The sequence below is a fragment of the Alligator sinensis genome, unplaced genomic scaffold, assembly GCF_000455745.1.
Source record: "Alligator sinensis unplaced genomic scaffold, ASM45574v1 scaffold517_1, whole genome shotgun sequence".
In the NCBI taxonomy this organism is placed as follows: Eukaryota; Metazoa; Chordata; order Crocodylia; family Alligatoridae; genus Alligator; species Alligator sinensis.
In genome coordinates this window covers 1,010,305-1,021,186 of record NW_005842236.1, presented here as the reverse complement: position 1 = coordinate 1,021,186, position 10,882 = coordinate 1,010,305, and the positions used below count along the sequence as shown (strand labels likewise).

The following is a 10,882-nucleotide window of genomic DNA, read 5'->3' as shown; positions in this document are numbered from 1 at the left end:
AAGAGTTTATAGTAATAGTAATATTAATGATGATTTAGTAATGGATTGTAACGGTTCAATTGCTTATCACAGCATTTCAAAGCAGATAGATCTGCTTTATCACCCTTCACACATCACATGCGTTCTGGACCTCCACCATACATATGTAGCCAATGTATGATATAGACTTCTGTTATATATATTTCCGTTATATATAGACTTATAATTACAGTTTGATTCCTTATGATGGGAAAGCAGATACTGAGTGTAAGGCAGATGATTATGCAGCCATCCTCCCTGCCTCTTTCCCCATAGGGTGGTGGTGGTGAAGGAAATGCCCACCTCCTGGTTCCTGAACTTGTCTTACTTCCTGCTCCTGGCCACAAGTACTGCTGACGCTTCCACTTTGTGTAATACTTGAATTGTGGAGGCTTTCTTTGCAGGCTTTGGCCCAAGCATCATCTCGGTTATGGTAAGAGTTGCACAAGTTCTGCAGATCCATTTCATATTATTCTCACCCTCCTCCTGGTTGGTGGCCCTGTTTGCTAATCAGCGTATTATGGAATTGTAATTAGAGGATTGCTGCTGGCCACAAATGTGGAGGGTTGCTTCTTGGGTGCTGGCCAAGGCCTCTGGCAAATTCCCTCCTGGGGTGTGGGTAGTAGGCCGAGGCCTGTGAACCCTTCACCACACTTGCCCACCTCTGCACCTACCTCTGTTACACCCTTATAACTTTCGAATTATTGCTGACAACACAGCAAGCTTTGCTCCTGAGCTATGACCCTATATGATATAACACTTAATATAGTCTTCTTGCCCTCCTGGTTAGCTATGACCTCTGTGTTCTGGTAGTAGGCTCTTCACCCCACTTGCCCTCTGACTTATAATTTAAGTTCCTTATGATGAGAAAGAAGATTCTGAGTGTAAGGCACCCACCCTCCATGCCTCTTGCGAAATGCCCATCTCCTGGTTCCTGAATCTGGTTCCTGAACTTTTATTACTTTCTCCTCCTGGTTACTGGCCACAAGTACTGCTGAAGCATCCCTTTTATGTAATATTTTAATTGTGGAGGTTTTCTTCCCTTGTAACTTAGAATTGTTGCTGGCCACAAAGCAAGCTGTGGTCAGGAGCTATGACCACTGCAGTGGCAGAGGGCTTGGGTTGCAGAGAGTGCCTTCCACTAAAGAAGCTGCAGCTTGAGTTTCTCCTCTGAATTGTGGAGGCCTTCTTCTTGGTTGCTGACCAAGATCTCTTCACCCCACTTGCCCTCTGCCTTACCTCTCTCTGTTCCTTACACCTCTCCATTGTACCCTTCTAACTTTGAAATATGTAAAGCTTCTTGCTGGGTGGTGAAAACCCTGCCTGCTTCGTGCCCTTTGCCTTGGGAGCCATGACCACTTCAGTGGCAGAAGCTGAGGCTTCTTCACATGCTTTGGTGAGAGCATCAGCACTTGCCCTGTGCCTTGCATCTCTCCATTCCTTACTCCTCTCCCCTGCAAACCTTCTTCTTGGTTGCTGGCCAAGACCTCTGTGTTCTGGGTAGTAGGCTCTTCACCCCACTTGCCCTGTGCCTTACACCTCTCTGTTGCACCCTTATAACTTTGGAATCCTTGCTGGGGGAGAGCTTCTTGCTATGTGGAGAAAACCGTACCTGCTTCCTGCCCTTCCCTTTGGGAGCCAGGATCACTGCAGTAGCAGAAGCTGAGGCTTCTTCACAGGCTTTGGGGGGAGCAGCAGCACTTGCCCTGTGCCTTACACCTCTCTGTTCCTTACTCCTCTCCCTTGCAAACCTTCTTCTTGGTTGCTGGCCAACACCACCACATTCTAGGTAGTAGGCTTCTTGCCCCATTGCTTTCTACCTTACACCTCTCCATTGCACAATTATATCTTTGGAGTTGCTGCTGGTCACAAAGGAAGCTGTGCTCATGAGCTATGACCACTGCAGTGGCAGGGGGCTTGGGTCACAGGTGGTGCCTTCCACTAAGGAAGTTTGAGTTTCTCCTCTAAATTGCGGAGGCCTTCTTCTTGGTTGCTTTGCTTGCTCTCTGCCTTACACCTCTCACCTTTCACCTTCCTCCTGGCTAGGTTTGACCACTGCAGTGGCAGAAGCTGAGGCATCTTGTCATGTATCAGCAAATTCAGATTGGGGTACATGTCTTCTGACACTCACCTACCACTCTGTCTCCTTGAGGAAGGTTTCTGTCTCCTTGATTTTCTTCTCTGACTTGCAGAAGGAAGGAAGATTTTAAATAAATAAATAATAGTAAAAATCCTCCCCCCCCCCAATCTGAGGAGGGTACACGGGGGTGGGAAGACAGGAAGGTACATGGGCATGGAGGGAGAGGACATATACTATAGGTGGCATGGGGACCAAAAAAATTAAGAGGGGGCCCCCTTTGTGACCATGGTTGGGGCCCCCCCTTAACCCATCCATATCATATCAAGGGATTACTCAAGGGACCATGGGAGCATATTGTGAATTGGTGTTTAATCCTATTGTATTGCATTTGGTGGCAATGGCTTTAGTGTAAAAAAAGTTTGAGCAGCATTGTTGAGTAAAAAAGAAGTCTATACTGTTTTAGCTTTATTGTGATTTCTCAAGTGAATTGATTGCAATTCAATTTATTATGAAAAAAATAAAGATGAAGAACAAAAAATTCTGATTTGTACTTGCTCCTGCTTCATTTCAGGGCATGGAACTGGGAGGCAGCGGAGGGGTGGGTCGGAGGGAGTGGTTTGCAGCTGGCCGGGGCAGGAGTGAGTACACTTCTGGCCTCTCTATAGGGAGCAGAGTACTTTTTGAAACTATGGCCTTGGCTAACTAGCAGCTCCTTGCGTAGCTGAGACACATCTGATGAGGACATGCCAATACCTAGTATATGAGAAGGAGGTATCAAAAATTTCTTGAATTGGATGAAAATAAGTTCTTTCTGAATACACTTGATTCCGGAGAAGCCTAGAGGTAGCTGAAGAGATTACCCTGGGCTGCCTTGGGAGTGCTGCTCTTTGTTTTCCTCTCACATTCTCCCTGTCTTTTGAGAAGGTTAAGAGGAGAGATATGGCAAGGGAGGACAAAGCAATCCTGAACAAAATCTGATGAGCTCTCTCCAGGGCAGGAGCGGGTTTGCACCCCCAAGGGGTGGGACGGTGGAAGGATGCATCTGCAAACCCAGCTCTGAAAGGTGCTGCATGCAGGATTTTGTAAAGCAAATGTTGCATTGCAAAGAAAGCATTAAAAAAAATCATTTTTGCATCGCACCTCCCTTAACAGTGCAGCCTGCAAAGAAAAAAAGAAGCTGTTTTGGAGCTGCAACAGCAGGTGTGAACCCTAACCCCCCAACCCCCCTCGGTGACCATATCATATGCATTATAATGCATTTTAAAGGCTTACTAAATTGCCTTTAAAGACTTGCTAAAGGTCCTGGGAGGTCCATGCATGGATAAGTTTTGCAGATTGCCTGCTTGCCGCTGGTTGTTTAGTCTTTTTTCTTACAAGACATGCTGGCTGCACTGCACCCTAGCTACCACTTAACAAACATTTGACCTTCCTTCCCTCCAATACTAGTCCACCCTGCAACTCTTTGCAACTCTTTGCAAGAATGCCCTGACTAAACCCCTCCCCCCCGCCCCAAGCACAGCATCCGCACCATGGGTGCGGTCTCCAAAAACCAACCCAACCATCCCCAAGAAAACATGACACATTTATAGAACGGAATAAAACATTTTACTCAAAACGCTGCAGCAACAACAATAACTATATACAACTTCAAAATATAAAAATAAAATAAATACAAAATGTAAAAAAAAAAAAAAAAAAGAAAAGTGGGTTCAGCACTCCACTCTCTTCATTGGGCTGTGGGCTGCTTGCTGTCCCCAGTGAGTTCTGCCCATGAAAGTTTTCTGTGAGGAGGGCGGAAAAGGAAAGAAGAGGAAGAGTAGGGGGTTTTGGTGCACAGTTGAAAAAATGGACTTTCCCCCCCCCCCCCCCCAACACACTTAGAAGGTTGGTGGGACATATTACCTAAATATCATCCAGGATGCTGCACACCCTGGGTGTTGGGTCTGGTAGCCAGCATCCTGCTGCCCTTGGACTTTTGGTTGTGGCTCTGAAATGAAATGTGATGAAGTTCAGAAGGTTTGCGGTATTGAAGGAAGTCATGTAACCACTCATTCCCTCCAAAGTTTCCAACTACTTGCAAAGAAACCTACCATTACGTTGATGCTATGGCTGTTGTCAAGAGCTACGGCCACTGCATTGGCAGCACACGATGCATAGCCTGCTACTTGCCCAGGTGGGGCAGGGGGGCATGGGATATGGGAGCGGCAGTGCTGGGAATGAGGGCTATGCCCTGGTGCCACTTGCCCAGCTGGGGTGGGTAGGGGGGCATGATACAGGTGCGGCTCACTCTGGGTGAAAGGGGGCAAGCAGCAGCAGGGCAGAGCCCCCACTCCCAGTGCTGCTGTGCCTGCATCCCGTGTCCCCCCACCCTGGCTGGGCAAGTGGTCGGCTATGCCCTGCTGCTGCTTGCCCAGCTAGGTCAGGGGGTACAGGATGTGGGTGCAGCAGCACTGGGAGTGGGGACTGTGGGTGTGGCAGCAGTGGGAGTAGGGGCCATGCCCTGCTACTGCTTACCCACTTCTGCCTGGAGTGAGCCTTACCTCATCATGCCTCCCCCCCGGCTGGGCAAAATGCGGCCCACGGGCTGGCTGCGACCTGCCAGGCCATTCTATCGAGCCCACAGCGCCCCTAAAAATTTAGAAAATTAAATTTATCTGCCCCTGGCTACCTGTCATGCAGCCCTTGATGGCTTGCCAAAACTCAGTAAGCGGCCCTCCGCCTGAAATAATTGCCCACCCCTGCACTAAAATATATCAAATATTCTCTTGCTACTTTTAGACAAAGTGGTTGGAAGTGCCTGAAGAGTTGTAGTTACAAAGGGTACAATACATTTTTGGGTGACTTGTTTAAAACTCCATTTCAGGGCTTCAGAAAATGGCTTTGCCTAATGTATCACACCCTTCAATCAAACCACACCTGACAAAATATTAGATTTCTAGTGCAAGATTATCTGTGCAAGATTATAGCCAAAGAAAGCAGCCATACATTTTCAACATAATTTTCACTTTTCCCCTTCATATAAATTTGCTCAAAATATTGTCAACATTTGATAAATACAGCATAACTTTGTACTTGTAGCTCCCCAGAGCAACTCAACCACTTTACCATTCATGGAAAGCAAATGCACACAGAGAAGGGCATTAGCAAAAATGGAACTGAATTATTTTTTCAATTTCAAGTGAAAAATACTCTTGAATTACAGTGTTTTCATAGATTTCATAGACATTAGGGCCTGGAAGGGACCTCATGAGATCATAGGGTCCATCCCCCCTGCCATAGGCGGGAAGTCAGCTGGGATCAAATGATTCCAGCAATAAATAAATCCAGCAGTTTTTTGAAGGAGTCCAGGGTAGGTGCTTGCACCACCTCTGGGGGGAGTTTGTTCCATACCCTGGACACATACATCATAAAGAACTTTTTTCTTATATCCAGTCTAAACTGGCCTTCCTGGAGTTTATGGCCATTACACCTTGTTATCCCTCAGGGAACTCTGGTGAACAGGTGTTCTCCCAGGTCCTGATGTACCCCTCTTATGAAGTTGTAGGCTGCCACCAAGTCCCTCCTGAGACTTCTCTTCTCCAGACTGAAGAGTCCCACATCCCTCAGCCTCTCTTTGTACGGCCTTCCCTTCAGGCCTTGGATCATATGAGTGGCTCTCCTCTGGACTCTCTCAAGCTTCTCTACATCCTTCCTCAATTGGGGGGCCCAATATTGCACGCAGTACTCTAGCTGTGGTCTCACCAGGGCCGAGTAAAGCAGAAGGATGATTTCCCTGGTTTTGCTTGAGATGCATAGGTGGATACATGCCAGAGTTTGGTTAGCTTTGCCCACCACCACATCACATTCGTGGCTCATATTCTTCTTGTGGTCAATCAAGACCCCTTCAAGTCCCTTTCGGTCATGGTGCTAGCAAGCGTAGCACTGCCAAGCCTGTAAGTATGCTGAGGGTTCTTCCTACCAAGGTGCAGCACCTTGCACTTCTCTGCATTGAAGGCCATCTGGTTTTGGTCAACCCACCTTGAGACTGCGTCCAAGTCGGCCTGTATTCCCAGCCTGTCCTGTAGTGTGATGGCCCTCCCCCATAATTTGATATCATCCATGAACTTGGCCAGTTCACATCTGACTCCCAAATCTAGATCATTGATGAAAATGTTAAAGAGTATTCACCTGAATACTAAGTCCTGAGGGACTCCACTGGTAATCCTGCGCCACATTGATTTGCTCCCTTAAACTAGTACTCTTTGGGTCTGACCCCATAGCCAGTTGCCTAGACGTTGGACCGTATGATGATCAAGGCCACAATTCCCCAGCTTAACCATGAGGACATCATAGGGAGCTCAGTCAAAGGCCTTCTTGAAGTCCAGATATATGACATCCACATAATCTCCCTTGTCCAGGGCATATGTTACCTGGTCATAGAAGGAGATGAGGTTGGGCAGGAAAGACCTTGCCAGTAACAAAGATATGTTGGCTGGCATTCAGAAGCTTTCCTTCCATTAGTCTGGCATTGATGGGTCCCTTGACAATTTTCTCCAGGATTTTTTCCAGGGACGGATATCAGACTGATTGGTCTATATGTATTGCAGCAGTTGGCCATCATTGTTCAATTAAAACACTGCACTTCCCTGGTGCTTTGCATTGGGACTGTGTGAAGTGGCTAGTATTCACATTGGATTCAGATTCAGTTGATTCAGGGGACAGTGATTTGATTTGGTGATTCGAATCACTGTCTTGATTCAATTTAGCTGACTCTGATTCTGCTGCCGAATCTCTGAATCTCCGAATCAGCCAGGCCCATCCCCTGCCCTTCTCCCAGCCCTGCCATTGGCTGCCCCACCCACTAAAGGTCCCAGCATTTGTTAAAAAAAAAGCCCCAGCTCAGTGGGTGCTGCTGGGCGGGCGGCAATCCCCGCTTCCCCGCACTGTCCCACGCTGCATGGGAGGCTCTACATGAGCCCCCAACCCCCCCTCCACTCTCCCAGCCCCAACATGGGTGCCCTGCCAGGGTCAGCTCCAGTCCTTTAAGAAAAAAAAAACTGAAACCCCCCCTGGACTTACCGCTCCTGCCAGCAGGGGCCAATCCCCACTGCCCCACACCACATGGGGGGCTCTGCATGAGCCCCTGAAGCCCCAAGGCTGCTGCAGGAGCAGTGAGTCCTGGGCCTTTCTTGGCTTTTTTTTCTTAAAGGGCTGGAGCTGGCCTGGGGGGGGGCACCCATGGCGGGGCTGGGGGATTGGGGGGGGTCACAGATCTTGTGCAGAGCCCCCCATGCAGTGCGGAGCAGTGGGGGGCAGCAGGGATCGCCCCCAGCAGCACCCAGTGAGCTGGGGCTTTTTTTTAATGTACTGGGAGCTGGAACTGGCAGGGGTAGCCATGCAGGGGTGAGCGAGTGGTCGGAGGGGCTGGCAGGGGTCCCACCATGGTCCCCTCCCCCGCCCCAGTACTTACCAGCTCAGAGTTGGTTGCAGCTCCCTGCTGCAGCCACTGAGGACTGCCCAGATCATCAAAGCTCTCCAAATCTTTTCCAAAGATTCAGAGAGCTTTGAATCAATTTGGACCTTTAAATTGGTCCCCTGATTTGATTCGGATTCAGAGATTCAGCCACCAAATCGGGCCGAATCTCCTCCGAATCGAATCACCACCCAAAGCTTTGCACAACCCTACTTTTCATATATTTATTCCAGATCATTAATAATACATCAATTATATTTTCTTCATTCCATTATTACCCTTTTGTCATTCCCTGACACTTTCTTTGACATTGTGTACTCTGACTAGGTGGCCATTTAACTAACCTGTGGTGAAAGATTAGCTAATCAAGGAATGAAAACTCCAGCTTCTGCTCCAAACTATGATCATCTGCTTCTGTTTTTGGCAGGTGACAGGGGCACCAGAATGATTAAATGCCAAGCTTGTGACAAAGACGAACAAGAAAGGGAAATGGAAAACATCCTATCTTTTGACCATGATTCTAACTGATGTGAGAAATATTCTGAATTGAAGTGTTTACATCAGAATCAGAAGAGAGATCTTTTCATGAGCAACTGACATTGATGAATCAATGTGGCAGTGCCTGCCACTTTAAGAGCTGAGAGCAGCTGGTAGGTGCAGGCCAGCCCTGATAAGGTGGCCATTTTAAGGCTAGGCCACAGGGCAGAGGCAGCAGTCTGCTGCCTGCACCCAAGAGACCAACACCTGGCTGAGCTGCTGCTCAGAACATCTTGGAGTTAAGGGCAGGAGCTATGGGGATGGCAGGAGGTTCCTGGTCCTGGGTATGACTGAAAACTGCACCCTGCCGGGGATGGGTGGCCTGGTGGGGCTGTTCGTGGTGGAATAGTCCCCCAGAAATGCCAGGCCAGTTATCGCCCCAATAAAAGGCGGGTAAGGGTGCCTTGTAACCCAGGCCCCCATGCCTCTGTGAGTAATTATGAGGTTAGGGGGGCCAGGCCCACCTATAGTGGCACCTGAGCCCCATGAGGCAGGAGTGTTTGACCCCAGAGATGGGGGTGAGTGTTGAGGCCCCAGAGAGATGGGGGTGAATGTCAAGCAAGGTAGCTCAGAGGAAGTCATGAGTAGAAGGGGCAAGTAATTGGCCCTAATTAGGCAATCTGTGAGTTGAGTTACCCAATGAGGGGCCAGGAGCCAAGTCAACCCACTGTTTGGTGAATTGCCCAGACACCGTGCAGATGAGGGTCATGGTAGAGGCCCAAAAGGCTGCAGGGCCAGCTAAGGAGTGAAGAGACAAACCTGATGGCCCACATGGTTGCTTAAGGCAGCAGGGTGACGTGAATGAGGCCTGGTAAAGGGCAAGAGTAGGAGAAGCCTGGTGAGAGCAGAAGGAGTGGTAGAGGCCCCAGTGAGAGGGGGGCTGTATGTGTGAGGCCTGGAACAGCGCAGTGCGAGAGAGGCCTAACAGTGTGCTGAGTTGGGCCCAGCCTCAAGTCAGAGCATAGCACAACTTCCTTATCTGTGCTGGATGTCATCTGCATGGCATGGGCCATGGTTGTAGGGGAAGTACAAAGCTGTAGATAGTGCCCCCTTACATTGAAGAAGTGAATGGGAAGCCTCCCGCTTATAATATCTAATGTTACATCAAGTTGTGGCAGGTGAGATGGGGCAGACTGCCCTAGACAGGTGGGTGGGCTAATATGAGACCTGGCCCTGGGGTGGCCCCCTGTCACAATCAACATACTGCTATTTTCCATGTCAGGTGAATAAGTACAATATGAGATTTTTTTAAAAAGCTATTGATTCAGTTGGTTGAAATTGCTAAGAGTTTAATTTGAAATAAAACCTGAAAACTTTTAAAGTCAGCTCTGCAAAATAATTTCACCCCTTCATTTCTCTACCTCCTATATTGGTGCCTCACTCCCATTGATTTCCACCTTCTCCAAACACTTGTTCAAAGTGATTGTCTTTCTTAGACCAAAAAACAACCTGTGACCAATTTGTCCTCATTTGCATTAACAACAACACCTAAATCCATAGAGAAAAACCATTACTAATTTTACATTAGAAGGTCCATAAGTCAGGTGGGGGAAATACAGAGGGGAAATACAGCTGACTTGCAGAATTCTTCCTTATTAAAACAAGCATCCAGTACATAGCAGATGAAGACTTCTAAAAGATCTGAATATACCCATACACAACAAGAAATTAATAAATTGAGATGAGTCAAGATGGAACTATGAATTCTTTACCTGCAATGGAAAGAGGCAAACTGAGAGTTGAATCCATGGCTGTTGCTTTTACCTGGTTTCTTTTCTGTCCTTTAAAGATAACTTGTATACACCATGCTATCATTCCACCTATGAGATTCATTCTGATACATTTTTCCCCTGGAAATCACATATCCCATGAGTTTACCATCACTGCTAGGTCACCTTGGATTTTTTCCACACTGTTTGCAAAAACTGGAGATAGTGTTAATCTTTTTTTTTTTAAATTGAGATAGCCTGTGTTTTCTGTCACCAGCTGGAGTTAAGTCTTTCATATGCAGTAGAATATAGTGCCAGGTTCTTTTTTACAAGGAAAAGACCTCCTTCTTCTGATCCCTTTTTCTGTGTCTAGTTTTAAAGTCTTTCTGACAAGTCTTGCTATTGCAATAGCTTTACATTATTACCAAATGACATATATATCATAATACTCTAATATTCAAGATCCTTGGTTTTTTTCCCCTCTTGCTTGTGGTCTCCATTATTATTATTATTATTATTATTAATTTTGCATTACAATAAAGTCTTGGTGGAGATAGCCCTATTAGGTGCTACACATACACATGATAAGATACAGATGCAGTGAAAGCTAGCGCTTCAGCTCTTCACTAGGCTAGAGAATAAGCACAATGAGAGTTAGGATCAAAGGATCATAGGAAACTAGGGCTGGAAGGGACCTCACAAGGTCATTTGGTCTATCTCATGTTAAAGGCAGGATTATCACTGACTAAACCAACCCAGTCAAGTGTTTGTCAAGCCTGCTCTTGAAAACTTCCAAGAATGGAGATTCCACAGTTCTCTAGGTAGGCTGTTCTAATGCTGGACCACAATCATAGAAAGTCCCTCCTGATCTCTGACCTACATTTCTCTTGCCAAAGCTTGAGGCCATCCCTTCCAGTCCTGTCCCTTATGACCACAGCTCTTTCAGCCTTTTCTTATACATATTGTTTCCCAGGCATCTGAACATTTTTGTTGCTCTGAGCTGAACTCTTTCCAAACTGTCCACATACTTCTTGAAGCTTATCTCCATCCTCTCTATAATTGCCCTTCAGGTATTTGAAGACTATC

The 10,882-nt window shown here is 47.1% G+C and overlaps 1 long non-coding RNA gene across 1 annotated transcript; it reads right to left on the bottom strand.

The window, feature by feature from the left end:
* Positions 1 to 3,819: 3,819 nt before the first annotated feature.
* Positions 3,820 to 9,929, bottom strand: LOC102376551. The gene is made up of 3 exons (XR_324286.1): positions 9,800 to 9,929; positions 4,001 to 4,085; positions 3,820 to 3,879 (listed from the first exon to the last, which is right to left on the bottom strand). It is a non-coding gene; the product is annotated as an uncharacterized LOC102376551 (long non-coding RNA).
* Between the last annotated feature and the right edge of the window lie 953 nt (positions 9,930 to 10,882).